We start from the raw sequence: 15370 nt of genomic DNA, 5'->3' as shown, positions 1-15370 counted from the left end.
AAAATCTGCACAGGTGTGTCAAGATTTTACGGTAGTTTTCATTTGAAACAATTGATGTATTTGATTATTCAGTTTACAGCAGCTCCTTTGACCGAATTGTCGGCATGTGACTGACAATTGTTAAGCAAGACCCAACAAACAAAATCCAACTGACAGCGATAGTCTCCATATGAAAGAGAAGAATGTTGTGTGAATTACTGACTTGGATACTAAACCAATGGGTGTTCTTAGGATTTGTTATTGGCATTTAACTCGAGCTGGCTCAAGGAGTGCTGCAAGCCCATCAGCTTTGGCTAACAATCTTCTGTGTCTGATGTGGCAAATGACAGTGCCATGGTAAACAGAGTTACACCCTTAGGAGGCTGTTGATTTGGAAGGATGTGAGTCTGTTTCGGAAAGGATACTCTGCAAGAATATTCTTCAAGAACCTCTTCAAGCTCTGCCATTTTGCAGCGCCCAGCCTATTTAGCAAATGTTGAAGTGGAAAAGGAAAAATGGCATCAGTGTTGGAGCTTCTAAAGGAGACAAGGACCATTGCTTTCATTTCTGGACAGGAAGTGATCTGTTTAGGAGTTTGTTTGTTTTTGAGAAAAACAAATTCATACTGAGGCCAAGTTGGTCTGTAAACAAAAAAGTGTTCCTTCAGTGACTAAAGGAGAAGAAGATGAAGAAACATCTCTGGAATGGGTTATATATTGGGATCCAGGTGCCTGTGGAGACACATTTGTCTTCTCTCCCACAGAAATTACAAGTGGATTTACAGATCTGACTGGGTAAGGAGTGTCAAAGACAGCTGTAAGACCTGACTCATGCGAGACATTCTTCAGAGCACCATTCCATCCGCTGAAAGCTTTCTTGGCTGGGGTCTCTCATCACCCGAAGGTGTTCTAAGAAGGGGATTCGCTCCAAGCTGGCAAGCGGCAATGAGGCTTCACAGGCACCGTATGCTTTTTATTAAACCACCTCAGTAGTTAAGTGATACTGCTTGTTACTTTCCACTGTAATTAGGTCTCCAAAGTAATGAGTGCTGCTAGTAAGTGAATGCTCGTAAAAAGGTATTTCTGCCTTCTCAGGTGACTGCAAAGGAACAAATTAACTCAGATAGATTCTGTTTGATTGATTTTTTTTTTGCTGGATCCAGGTTGCAAACTGGCAGGTTTTCATAGAATCCAGAGATGCAGATTGGTGGTAGAAAGTGCTGTCAATTTGTGGCCAATTTATGGCAGCCACATAGGGTTTTCAGGGCAAGAGGTGAACAGAGGTGGTTTGCCATTGCTTACCTCTGTGTAGCAACCCTAGATTTCCTGGGTGGTCTTTTCATCCAAGTACTAACTAGGGATGACCCAGCTTAGCTTCTGAGATCAGGATAACCTGGGCCGTCTAGGTGAGGGCAAGATGCAGTTTGGAGGTAACAAATTAATCTAAAGGAGAGGGAGCATTCCCAAAACAGATTAAAAAATCCAATCTGATGTAGAGCGTCTATATCAACCTCAATTGAACAGAGATTAGTAACTGTAGACAAGCAGTGACTCTCAGCTTCTACTGTACTAGCAATAAAAGGAACAGAATGTGGCCTAAGTAAAAACATCTGGGACCCCCCTTCCCCGATACCATTAAAATGCCCATACTATTTTTCTTTTGTTTACAACTGTGCCTGTTTTCATTGTTCTTCAGACACTAGGATTAGCCAGAGAGCATAGAATTTGCTGAAGCAAATTGGCTTTTTCCTCATGATAGCTTGGAAGTTCATAATCGGCAGGCTGGGAAGTAAAGTGCCTCCTGTTCAGAACCCATTGAACTCATTATAAATCAGGTTCAGATTGCTTCAAAATCTAGGCCTGATTCATAAAAGCATTGGCTCCCAGCAGAGCTTACCCAGTGTCCCTTCTCTCTTTCATACCAAACTCACCTGATGATGGCAGATCAGGGCACATTGTGAGGCTTTCATTAGGCCCTGGACACTACCATGATGTTCATGGAAGTACCCCAAGGTATCAGGAGCTGTGGAAAATAATGCTATTGGCAGCTCTGGATGCTGCTGCACATGTGTCTGGAGCATAATGGAGATACCACTATGAGCAGTCTCTATTACTGGCGTCACTAGGTACATTTTTTACAAGAGGCCTTTTGTGTAGAGCTTGGAGAAAAGAAGCATGTAGGGAACCAAGTAAAGGGGATGAATTTATAGCAACCCATGGAACTATCATCACTGGAAGTCAACATCTATGCATAAAAATAGACTTCTACAAATGCAGCCAATGAAGATGTGGAGAAAGATAAGAATGTGGGTGAGCATCTCTTCACGGTAAGATCAAATCCATTGAAATACTTGGATATAAGTTTTGATGCAGATGTGAATGCAGAGCCCATTCAAGGCTGCTATTTACACACAACCAAAATAATGGAGTCCATATAGAAAAGTATGTTTTGGCCACACTCATGACCTTAAAAAACTCTCTAAATGGTTAGTGTGATTTTCCAACACTCAAGCGAGTCACAAGGACAGATGGGTGTGGAACATCCTCCTTGAGACGGCTTCGCAATCCTTGAATTTGGGAGTAAGAATTTGCTGTGAAAACCAGAAATATGCTCGTGCTTGCACAATGCAAGCTGCTATTTACTGGAATATATGAAAGCATGCACATTAAACTTTGAATCCATCGATGTGTAAATCCTGGTGGATGCTAGTTAAACTATTAAACATTTATTATTTATTTATTGAAATATTGATATCCTGTCTTTCCTCATGTTTCCAGGTTGCTTACAATAATGCTTAAAAACCATTTTCAGGTACAACCCAAATAAAATAGCAAACCCCAAATCCTTCCCCCTTCTCCCTTAAAAGACATCTGCCATTCAACCCCCCTCAAAAGCTTCGCAAACAGGCCTTGCAGTGCCTCCTGAGGATATCCAAGGAGGGAGCCCCTACCTCTTCAGGGAGCTCACTCCCTAGAGCCAGAGCCATGATAGAAAAGACCCAGACTCTGTTCAATGCCAGACAGACCACTCTAAGTGGTGGAATAGACAACAGATGGCTGCCTGATTACTGTACATGGTGTACAGAGATACATGGAAGGAGACGGCCCTTCAAATATAACCATATTAAAACTTCAACCACATATTACCATATCAACAATTAAAAGTCAGATAATCTCCTTTAACGAATGTCTGAAACATAGCACAATATCATGCTTGGCCCTTGATGAGACTCCAGTGTATACAAGTTCCACAAGTGCAAAGCAACAATTGACAATGTCACTTTGTATATTTTTGCATTCCTAACTTGCTGCACGGATGATAAACTTACAGTAAATTTAGAGATCGTAATGGAACACTGAACTAGGGGCACAGACTCAGCCAAGTAAAGGCCAAGAAATCACAGAGCTTCTCGGTCAACCACACTGCCTTAAAGTGATCCTAGAAGACAACAGGGTATCACGGTACCCAGTGAAGTACTAAAGAAATATACACCTCCAACATCCCACTCTTATTAGATGGTATGGTGTTGTGTTTTATATGAAACTGCCCCTCCCCCATTATACAGAGCACATTCCAAAGGTATGAGTGACAGAAAAAGATACAAATATCCAACCTAAGTTTCTGGGTTGTTTTTTTGTTTACTACAACTAGAGTTGCCAGGCCACAGCTGGCAACTCCCAGGAGGAAATGGGGAGCAAAGCCTTGCTGACCATGGTTTGTGCAAAATGCTAGAGCATCCACGGTGTCACTTCCGGTTTTTACTGGAGGTGAAGTAAGTGTACCAGCATGATGCATGCATTCCTTTCCCCACCACATTTCCTCCCACTGGTGCCCAAGGCACCAGCAGACAATGAAATAAGAGGTCTATTATTCCTAACTACAACCCAGCTCTAGGTGGAGTGTTTCTTACAGTAAATTCTGTACTGTCCTCTGAAAACTAGCATTTACCAACCAACCATTGGGAGAAAAAACCTGGCACCAGCCATGCAGATACTTAACATCAACCAGTTCCTGCAGATTATCATGCCAGATGGTATATCTTCCAGAGAGTGAAAGAATTCAGTGAGTCCCATGAGTTTTCAACAGTGGTTCTATTATTGGGAGGTGTTGGCAACAACCTTCTGGACCAGCAGCCACTCCATTCAGAGGCCAGTGTCACGAGGCCACCCAAAGCTGCAGGGAGAAGAGAAGCCATTTGAGAGGCTCCACCCCACTGCCTGATTGGGGGCTGAAGGCCAGAAGGGGGCCAGGGCTTGTCATGGCTGCCTGGGCTTTTCAGGCACCTTCTTGGCAAGAGGGCCCTGCAACCTGCTACACAGCAGGATCATCTGAGAAAGGGCAAGGGCTGTGGGGGAAGCTGGGGCCAGTAGCAAAAGCACTGCTCATAGGGCTGAGCCCAAAATGGGACTTGTGCTGCATTGCCCAGTGTCGGGTGCCTGGAAATTGGCTCTCTCTTCCTCTCAAGATGCCCTCCTCCCACAAGTGGGTGGGGCGCTCCATAGGGCTTCTGTAGGCTTTGAGGCTGCCTTTATAGGTGGGAAAGGCCTGGCTGATGATGACATGCTAGTTATGCTCTCCTGATGAGAAAGGAAACAGAGAGAGGAGGATACAAATGTCAGTCCAACCTCCTCCTCTGTCAGTTATGAGATCAGAGGGGTCTAGCAGAGTGCAGCAGTAGCGTACTGGGAGAACAAGAACTCTCCCTCTCACACATACATACACCACCTGTCCACAGCTTTCTTAGCCTGCCTGACTCCATTCTGCCATTAATTCAATTTCCACCTTTTCTCTCCCTCTTCCTTTCCCCAGTATGGGTAATGAATGTATGTCTCTTACTACAGCAGATGGGTGTTTTTCTCAAGACCTGGGGAATATTTCCTTCTGGCCACTTATCTGGAAATCTGACACAAGTCCGAAAGGAAAAGATCAGGGATGCAGCGGAGTAATATTAAGCCATTTCAGAAACTCTATTACACAGTAATTTTCTGGATGGCAAGAATTGCTCTCCAGGCAGCCTTAAGTTTAAACCCAGAAAACAGAGCACTCAGATCACCTTGAAAGTATATATGAATTACGGTCCAGATGATGGGCTTCCTTCCAGCAACGTCTCTCTTGCCTGTCATTTCAGAGGTCAATTGTGTTTGCTCAAATGGTTCACAGTTCTTCTCAGTTCAGATCAGTAATGGCAGCTCTAACCGTAGAGAAAAACAAACAATCCTTGTTTGAAAACAGCAGTGGTGTCCCTTCATTAGCATACCATGGGAAGACAGCTATGAACTGTTCTTGGAACCTTACCAACGGTGGCTGCCAACAAGGTATTCACATCTACTCCCAGATAGTTTGCCAACCGTGGCAGATGTTATGGCAAATTCACTAATGGAGCAGGTATTAACACATGTTTTATCCTATTATGTATAATCCCAGAAAGTTTCCAGGCAAATTTGTACTTGCAGTGCTTCAGGAGGGCAAATTTGTATTTGCAGTGCTTGATTCACTACTTGCAAATTTTGTATGTGGCATAATTCTTGACGTAGCCAAGGCAGGTTCAGTATCAACCCTAAGTCAGAAGCTAGACGAATAAACATCTAGATAATACACAGCATCCAAGAAAGCCTGGAGTCATGATGTCACCTCACCCTCAATCCTCTTGCCTAGGAGTGGGATGTTTGATATAGGCCTAAAGTCACCCAGGTTAATGTTATGAAGAAATAGATTCTTGAAAAGTGCCAGCCCCTTAGTTCTCTTTCCCATAAGAAAGTGTTGACAGCTTTATACTTCCAAATGATCAGTGCCTTCTTGCTGATCTCAGTAGCCAAGTATGCATCCAAGGATCTTGTCCACATCCTCAGGCTCCACAAACTAAAACGTGAGCAACAAAGTCAGATATTCAGGAGGATGAGACCAATTGGTAGAACCATTTAGTATCGTGTTAAGATCGGAGTGGGTTTTTATGAATGATTCTGTAAAAAAAAACTATTTCACAAAAAGGTTGCAACAGTCTCCTCTCCTCCTGAGCACCCATATGAGTAAGGGATTACATTTTGTGTAGATGCATCATCACACTTTGATTGTAGCTTACAATTGATAAAATTTGGTTATGGTCTTTGACCTCCATTGCCTTAGCTACCATTACTACCTTTTTATCTTGCCCGTATCCTCAGTGAACTGTGGGACTGAATGCATTCTCATCAGTGAAACTTCCCCTTTGCAGAGGTTAATCAAGTTTTCAACAGGATCCTTACCACGCACTCAGATAATCCTCCAAAATCATTGGGAAACCATTCATCAGCCTTCAGGGATAAACAACCTAATAGACAAGTGGGGACCCGCAAGAAACTTGTCACCCAGAGGGTGCTGCTAGGCCTAGGGTTGCCAACCACCAGGTGCAACTTGGAGATCTCCCAGAATTACAACTGAACTCCAGACAACAGAGATCTGTTCTCCTGGAGAAAATGGGTGGACTCTGTGGCATTATATCCAGCTGAGGCCTCTCCCATCCCCTCCCCAAACTCTGCACTCCTCAGACTTCAACAGGAATTTCCCAACCTGGAGCAGGTAATCCTAGTGCCAGGCCTGGCTCCAAAATAGGCCTGGAAAGTGCCCTGCCCCCTTCCCCTGCCTTTTTAACCCAATCCCCTTGCTATTTAGCCATTCATACTGCATGAGGAATCCTCCCCAATTCCAGCTCCAGTTCTGCTATTGCTTCCTGCCCATTCCTCCCACTCATAATCTCTCTGTGTGTCTGTCTCTCTGGCTATCAACCAGTCTATCTCTCACTGTTGATGTGGCAGTGCCTGGAGTAGGTCCCTGTGGCAGCTATTTCGAAAGGTATTGGGAGGAATTCAACCCTTCCCAAGTTTTATTTTTTTAACTTTTTGGATTTTTTTTGGATTTTTCTGCAGTTCCATGGAGTCACCTGAGTCTGTAGAAAAACCTGTTGGGGGAGAATGTGTCCTCTGCTTGCAGAAATGAGTATCTGCACACAGAGGGGACTGTTGATAATTAGATATATAGACACATTTGAGACTGTGGCCACCTTTGGAATTCTGACACAGCATGGTAGGTGCAAACACAAAATGGCTGCCACATATGGTGGTGCCAGGCATAAAATAACTGCCACAGTTTACTTTCAGTCACACAGTGAAGGTCCCTATGCTGTGGTGATACCTGCTGCCAAAGCAAAGTTTTTAAAAATCAGCACAACCACCAAATCTCCAATGCCCAAACAGAACACTTCCTGGGCAAAAGCCCCACCTGGCCCACCCACTTTAAAAAAATACTTGGTGGGTGCCAGGAAAGGTATTGGCATCAGAAGAACATAAGAGAAGCCAATGTTGGATCATGCCAATGGTTCCATCCAGTCCAACACTCTGTCACACAGTGGCCAAAAATACGGCACCATATTGGGGACTTTGCCTTAGATCCTTCAAGTCTAAACCACATAAAACAATATTTTAATTACAAGAGTGGGAACTACTAACAGTACCCCCAGACCCAGGCTTATCTTCCTCCCACCCAAACCCAACCCCCCCACAAAAAATCCTCCTGACAAAACAAAACAAATGAAGAGTGGGTCCTGCTGAAAATGTTTGGTCAGGGTCAAAAATGGTGGCCATGGTGGCCATGAAATCTGTACTAGAAGTCCTCCTAATGGACGCTGAAATCTATTGGGTTTGAGATCTATAATACCCGTGGTGAAAATGATTCATCTACGAAACAGTGCTTTCATAAATAACTCCCATTGCACCAGAAGGATTATTCATGTCAGTCAAGCGAAACATCTTGTAATAGTTTTGAAGAATCTCAGCCTGGTAAATTGAAAACAGTAAACCATGAAAGACTGATCCACTCAGACTAAGTTCTAAATGTTTTGCTCAACCTGTCATCTCCACTAAAAGATAAGATTAAAAATTACGAAATGTTTTATTTGCATCACAGTAATTAAAACAAAACTCTGAATATGTCTTTTTTCATAAAACACTGATCACAGCATATTTCATTTTATTTTTTCTTATTTGTTTATTTATTTACAAAATTTATACCCTGCCTTTGTGCCGTCATAAGGGCCACAAGGCAGCTAACAAATTAAAAACATACATAATAAAATCACATCTTAAAAACCATTAAAACCAGCAAACACACACTGTTAAAACAATTAAAACCACAAGCTAAAATACACATACAAAAATATACAAACAATTAAAACACTGGGCAGGAAGGAAGGGTCACTGAAGGAATACAAAACCAAACCAAAAAGGTTTTCACTCACTGGTGGAAGATGGCAACAGAAGGGGAGAGATAAGTCTCCCTGGGTAGAGAGTTCCAGAGTTTTTGGTGCCATGACTAAGAAGTCCCTGTCCATGGTTGCCAGCTGCCTAATCTTAGAAGGTGGGGGCAGTCAAAGCAGATCCTCAGAAGATTACCACAATGGCCAGATAGGTTCATAAGAGTGTGAATGATCCTTCATGTGTGAGTGATCCTTCTCAAATCATATAAGACTTTAAAGATCAACATCAACACCTTGAATTGTGCCCAGAAACACTTTGGGAGCCACGGTAAACAGACTGGGGTTGCCAGTCTCCATATGGGACCTGGGGATTCCCTAGAATTGCAGCTCATCTCCAGACTACAGAGATCAGTTACCCTGGAGAAAATGGATGTTTGGGATGGAGGACTCTATGGTACTGTACCCTACTGAGATCCCTTTCCTCCCCAGGCTCCATCCCCAAATCTCCAGGAGTTTCCTAACCTGGATCTGGCAACCCTACACCCCCATCCCCCCACCAGTAGCTTGGGGGGACCTGACAACCCTAAAATAGACCAAGACTGGAGTGATATGATCCCAATGTCCCACTCCAGCCAATGTCCTGGCTGCAACATTCTGTATGAATTGAAGTTTCTGAACACTTTCAAGGACAGTGTTTACCACACCCCCACAAACATGTGAATATTACATTCAGATCAACATGTGGAATTAGCTTTGTGTGTGTGTTCAGGGTGCAGAAAATTGAGATCCTTTAACTAAAGTGGTGACTGTGAGTAGCAAGTTTTCACTAGCAAAAAGGATGACAGAGACCTGATTTAAAAAGGAATACAGGGTTTATTCCAGGAATTGGTACAATAGTGTGTGTGTGTGTGTTTGGGGGGGTAACCCTAAGCAAATACTTGCAGTACTAAATCATAACACAAACACACTCCTTATCCTAATAAATATGACAACAGCCAAATATTGAGTAGAGCTACTACAAATTGGAGCAGGATTTACTCTTTGAGGTTGGAAAATGGGGGGGGGGAGATAATTTCTGGGAAGGGATCAGATGGAAGAAGGAGGGATCTAGTGTGTGTGCTGGGAGTGTTTTGCAGTTCCGTTGGTATCTAGGATCAGACTCCAATTACTGGCTTCTAAAGCCAGGCCAGTTATACTGTATTTCGATCACAGCATAAAGTGGGTTCCTTTCAAGGAACAAAAGATTACAATGAAGATGACAGAATAATTGAGAATTGGGCAGCTTATCTGGAGAAAACTACAGAACTGACTAAACAGCACCAGGGAAGGGCAACAGGAAAGGAAGTTCTTGATGCTGTATAACCCAGCTATACCAAATACCACCTCTTTCTTTCTTTCTTTCTTTCTTTCTTTCTTTCTTTCTTTCTTTCTTTCTTTCTTTCTTGCTTGCTTGCTTGCTTGCTTGCTTGCTTTCTTATATTTTTAGTCGCCACTCACTCAAAGGGTCTCAGGATGACTTAAAACAGCCCAAACATGGCTTTAGCCTCCAAAGGCCAACTTAAACAATTCAGCTTTGCATGCCATGCAGAAACTAAGCAGGTCCGGCAGGGCACAGGTGTGCCTGTTTGGTGTAGTGGTTAAGTGCGAGGACTCTAATCTGGGAGAACTGGGTTTGATTCCCCACTCCTTCACTTGCACCTGCTGGATGACCTTGGGCAAGCCATAGTTTTGTCAGAGCTGTTCTTGAAAGAGCAGTTCCCTCAGAGCTCTCTCAGCCCCACTTACCTCACTGGACCATCTTTCGGGTGTGTTGTAGGGCTATCGTTTGGCTATGCTCCTGCAGAGTGATGGGGGTTGGACTGGATGACCTGCAAGGTCCCTTCCAACTATAACATTCTATGATTCTTCTTCCAAGAGTGCCTTCCACAGGGTAGGCACCACAACTGAGAAGGCCCTTCCCCTGGTGAGAGGAACCTGCAAGAGGACCCTAGATGATGACTGAAGGGAGTGCAGGGGGTTGTAATCGGAGAGGCGGTCCTATAGGTATGAGTGTCCCATATCGTTAAGGGCTTTGAAGGTTAACACTAACACCTTGAACTGGGAGACTAATTGGTAGCCAGTGCAGCTGCCACAGAACTGGAGTAATATGAACGGACCATGATGTTGCAGTCATAATGCAAGCCCTAACTCCCGCTGAGCTTGCACTGGCGGGAGGGGGCTGACTTGCCTCCTCGTGAGGAGGAAGAGATGGCACCGGCGCTGTGAGAAGCACAGTGCCAGGCAGGGGGCGGAGCCAGCCTATTTAGGCTCAGCTCCCACCCTCTGCCTCAGCAGGCCTTCGTCGTGCTCGGCCCACACTCCCACCCTATTTTAGTGCAGTTTTCAACCAGTTGACTTTTAACGGGGCCAGGTAGGAATTTTTTCACCCTTTTTCAATTTGGCTTCAGAAGGAGGGTTGTTGTTTTTTTGGCTACTTTGCACTGATGATGGTGGTGTTGGGAAATTGGCTTTGGGGGGCGGAGGCGTTTGCTAACTAGGATGGTCACTTTGTGGTTAGGTGGGGTAGCATGATCAGCAAGTTGAAAATGGTGAGCACCTGGGCATCTGTGTTCAGAAAAGAAAGGCATACAGAGATCACATCAGTACCAGCTGCAGGTTTGGTTGTGTGAATCAGGTATCGTTGCTTGGAAAGAAATACCCTTAAAATCGTGACAGCCACTTTGAGTGATACGCTGATAGGAGAGCTGATTCATAGGTGTGTGATATGTCACCCTAGAACCGGTGTGACAGTAGGAAGCATGTTGCATCAACCAGATACGGTACCATGGCACTGATTTCTGCATCTAAAATGTGCACTTAATTAGTTTGCTGATTAGTTAGGATGTGTGCACCATGTCAACAAGCTAGGAACTGTTATTCCTAGTTACAAGCTAGGAACTGTTATTCCTAGTTACAAGCTAGGAACTGTTATTCCTAGTTACAAGCTAGGAACTGTTATTCCTAGTTACAAGCTAGGAACTGTTATTCCTAGTTACAAGCTAGGAACTTTTATTCCAAGTTACAAGCTAGGAACTGTTATTAAGAGCCAGTGGTTAAGTGTGCGGACTCTAATCTGGGAGAACCGGGTTTGATTCCCCACTCCTCCACTTGCACCTGCTGATGTGACCTTGGGTCAGTCACAAGCTCTGGCACAGCTGTCCTTGAAAAAGAGCAGTTTGTGTCAGAGTTCTCTCAGCCCCGCCCACCTCACAGGGTGTCTGTTGTGGGGAGGGGAAGGGAAAGGAGTTTGTAAGCCGCTCTGAGACTCCAAGTGAAGGGCGGGGTATAAATCCAATGTCTTCTTATGTTGTTCGTCAGTGTTTCTTCCTCATGAAATGCTGAGCAAATAGAATCCGGGCTACACAGAAGTTCACAATCACACAAATCCATCAGCTGTAGCGGAATTCCAGCGATGGGGGAGATGACTGCTGCACCTTCATATAAATGCCCGAGCTGATTAAACATGTGGAAGATGACCACATTTACGAGATTCTGAGAAGAACAAATGCCATTGTGGTTTATAAACCACGATCGCTATTCGTCATTGTTCAGCCGTTTGCAATTGTTTAAGCTTTCATTAAAACCATCCTATTAAAAAGTTCTTTTTTGAGAGCGAACACACAGTTTCTGAGCAGGGTTGGAAAGTAGATCCAATGAATGCTGTTGCTGCCACTTCATCCTCTCAAAATGTTATGGGGGAAATCCAGTGTTATTTAAAAAAAAAACCCCAGCAAAAAGAACAAGGGAAAAAACTTAAAACCCAGAAACTAAATAATAAGATTTTAAAGAAGGGGGGAAAAGATATAAAGTAAAAATGCAATGAATCAAATTGATGTTGTCAATTGTTCTCTAGCTGCAAAAATTGCAGGAGGAATGGGATCCGCTTTAGCATAAAAGGTAACGGTTCCCTTGCTCGAAAGCCAGTCGAGTCCAACTCTAGGGTTGCAGTGCTCATCTCCGTTTCAAAGCTGAAGAGCCAGCGCTGCCCGAAGACATTTCTGTGGTCATGTGGCCGGCATGACTAAACACCAAGGCACACGGAATGCTGTTACCTTCCCACCAAAGTGGTACCTATTTATCTACTTGCAATTTCTTGCTTTCGAACTGCTAGGTTGGCAGGAGCTGGAACTAGAGAAAGGAGCTCACTCCGTCATGCGGCACACTCGGGTCTTGAACTGCTGAACTACCGACCTTCCACAGCCTGCAGTTCAGCGTCTTAACCACTTGAGCCACCACAGCTCCTTTAGCATAAGTAGACCCTAATGCATTCCACTTAGAGAGGGGCACCAGACAAGAAGCCTCCAAAAGAGCCCAAGATAAATAGCCCCAACTGCAAGGAGCAATCCCAGTAATAAATACAAGTTAACAAGTATGCCCGATGATATAAACAAAGATCAGAGAAATCAAATTCTTCCTCATTGAATGCAAGTTGCATTCATGAAAGACTTCGACCACATATTCAAGTTGCAGAAATCTGAAGCAGTGAAGAACCCCACATACATTTCCGAAACAAAATTATAGCAGCACCTTTTTGAATACGTGTTCAACTGTTGTGATTAAAAGGCGAGCACGGTGCTTTTCCATGGCAGGCCAGACTGGGGCCTGCTAGAACCTACAGCCTAGAACCAAACCAATGAAACCAAACAACATACAGGCCTAAATGGTGGCTATTCCTTACACCCAGATTTGCCCAGTTTGGTGGCAAACAGCTTGAACACCTTGCAAACAGTGTTGCAGCTACACACGAGCTGTGTTTGCCTAGTTGCTTGAGCACAACAATGCATCCAATCAGAGATCATGATGCAGTTTCTCACTTAGGAGAAAGTGCAAGGAAAGGCTTTTCCAGACTAGTCTGTCTTCCATTACTGGGGTCATGTGCAATGTTCCCTCTAAGTTGCGGAGTCTTGAGAGCAAAAATTGTACTTTGTGAGCTACTGGCATTAAAGTTGTGAGTGAGTGATTTGGCTTCTGCATAAATCAGTTTGCTCTGGAGCCATCCTTCCTGAGCTGAGACGAAAATATGTGAGCCAGAGGCTAAAAAACTGTGAGCTAGCTCACGCCAACTCAGCTTAGAGGGAACACTGGTCATGTGACTCTGAGTGGGGGAGCTAGCAGTGCTATTTGGCCCGGACCTCACATTCTCAGGGGCCCTCAAATTTACACTTTGACATGTGGCGGGGTGGGGGATGCTGGAAAAGGCAATGTCTGGTGTACAAAGAAGAAGAGATGAAGATCCTGCAGGGGGCAGCAAGAAGACAATTAGATAGGATAGTGAGGTCAGCATCTTCTCTCCTGTTAAGTATCATTCCTTCTTTGTCTCCCGATTGCTACTCTCAGGGCAATTTCCCCCTTCTTCTCGGAAGTGCCACACTCAGTCTTACCCTCTCTCTCAGCTAGGGTTGCCAGGCTCCAGGTGGGGCCTGGGGATCTCCCACTTTTACAACTGATCTCCAACTGACAGAGATCTGCTCCCCAGGAGAAAATGGCTGCTTTGAAGGGTAGACTCTATGGCATTGTACTATGCTGAGGCCCCTTGCCTCCCCAAACCCCACCCTCTTCTGGCTCCACCCCAAAGTCTTCAGGTATTTTCCAACCCAGACCTGCCAACCCTACTCTCAGCTAGAGATGATGTTAGGAACCTGTCTCTCTCTCTCTCCTCGTTCCTATCGAGAATGTTAATTCCTAAACAGACCTTTATTTACCTTTTTTTTGCATTTCTGTATGTGTGCATGTGTGTGTGTGCATGTGTGCATTTCTCTCTGTGTGTGCCCATACCTGGAAGTCATGGCAACCTCTGACAACTCCTACTGGGGCACAGGGGATGTTCAGAGAAGTGACTTGATAGCCTGCCTCTGGCCTCCTGGCCTTGGTATTCTCTGGAGGTCTCCCATCCGGATACTTGCCAAGGTCAGCCCTGCTTAGCTCCTGAGATCTGATGAGATTGTGGTTGCCTGGGTAAGGGGGTTTATGAAACTTTCTTATATTCTGCATGTCCATAGCTTAATTTCTGTACCAATACAGAATACAGAGGTCCAGTGGGTTGTGTGAGAACCGTATATGCATGAAAGCTGATCACACTGTGCTGGGAAGGGGTACAGCAACACTTCAAACAGTCACTAATAGGCCACAAGAAGTCAAACTGTTCATCAAAAAATTGGCTCCCTGGTCATGACTGGCAATCAGGAGGTGATCTGAACCAGCTGCTGTTTGAGCATCCCTAACACAGAGCAGCTGACACCCCTGGAAATTCTGTGTATGGGAGAGTTCTGTGCATGCATCAGGTTTCTTGCCTTGAAGGAATTCCTGGATCTAAAACATCCACCCATATCTTCCCTCAGTCAGGCCCATCACAACAACATTTCCACTCCATTGTAAGACTAAAGAACCTCAGCTGCGCTTTCTTCTCTTCACAAGAGACTTGCCTGTGCTTCCCTTAGAGCTTCTTGATTTGATTGTTCAACAGTCGAGGCCACATCTGTTTTAATTCTTATGTTGTCATATGCTTCGGGAATGTGGAAAATGATGAAACGAGAAGAAAACAAAATGAAATGTTTTTGCATGGAAAATCTTAAGAAAAATGTATGGGCCATGTCAAGACGGTGGCATGTGACTAAAGAAGAAGAATGAACAGTGTCATGAGGTGGATAGAGAACTGGATCTTATAGCAAAAAGTATATCACAGAGACATTTCCTAGTGTCCCTCCCATGAAAGCCTCAGGAGGATGCCTGCCCACCAGTTTGCAGCTCAGCTGTGAAAGCAAAGTGTGTGGAGGCTGGTGCATCCACATGGGGGTTATACAACCAGTGAAAGTGATTTTCGTGATTATAGCAGCAATTTTTTGAACTTGTGTGTGTGTTTAGTGCCATAAAGTCGCTTCTGACATAGTAACCCTATGAATTTATGACCTCCAAAATGTCATATCATTAACAGCCTTACTCAGTTAAGGCTGCGGCTTCCTTTACTAAGTCAAGTGTCAAATTTAGATATTATTAAAAAGTATTATCCTCCAACTTATTCAACCACTCAGTGATGTTCCAGGAGATGAGTTTTAAACAACCGGGACCTTTGGATAGTCATTTGAAAGAGTTAAAGTTAGCTAGCAATTTTCAATTCCACCATAAAGA

This window comes from Gekko japonicus, unplaced genomic scaffold (assembly GCF_001447785.1).
Source record: "Gekko japonicus isolate JY-2015 unplaced genomic scaffold, Gekko_japonicus_V1.1 scaffold1171, whole genome shotgun sequence".
Classification (NCBI taxonomy): Eukaryota; Metazoa; Chordata; class Lepidosauria; order Squamata; family Gekkonidae; genus Gekko; species Gekko japonicus.
The sequence above is the reverse complement of the archived record's forward strand: the minus strand, read 5'-3'. Positions refer to the sequence as shown.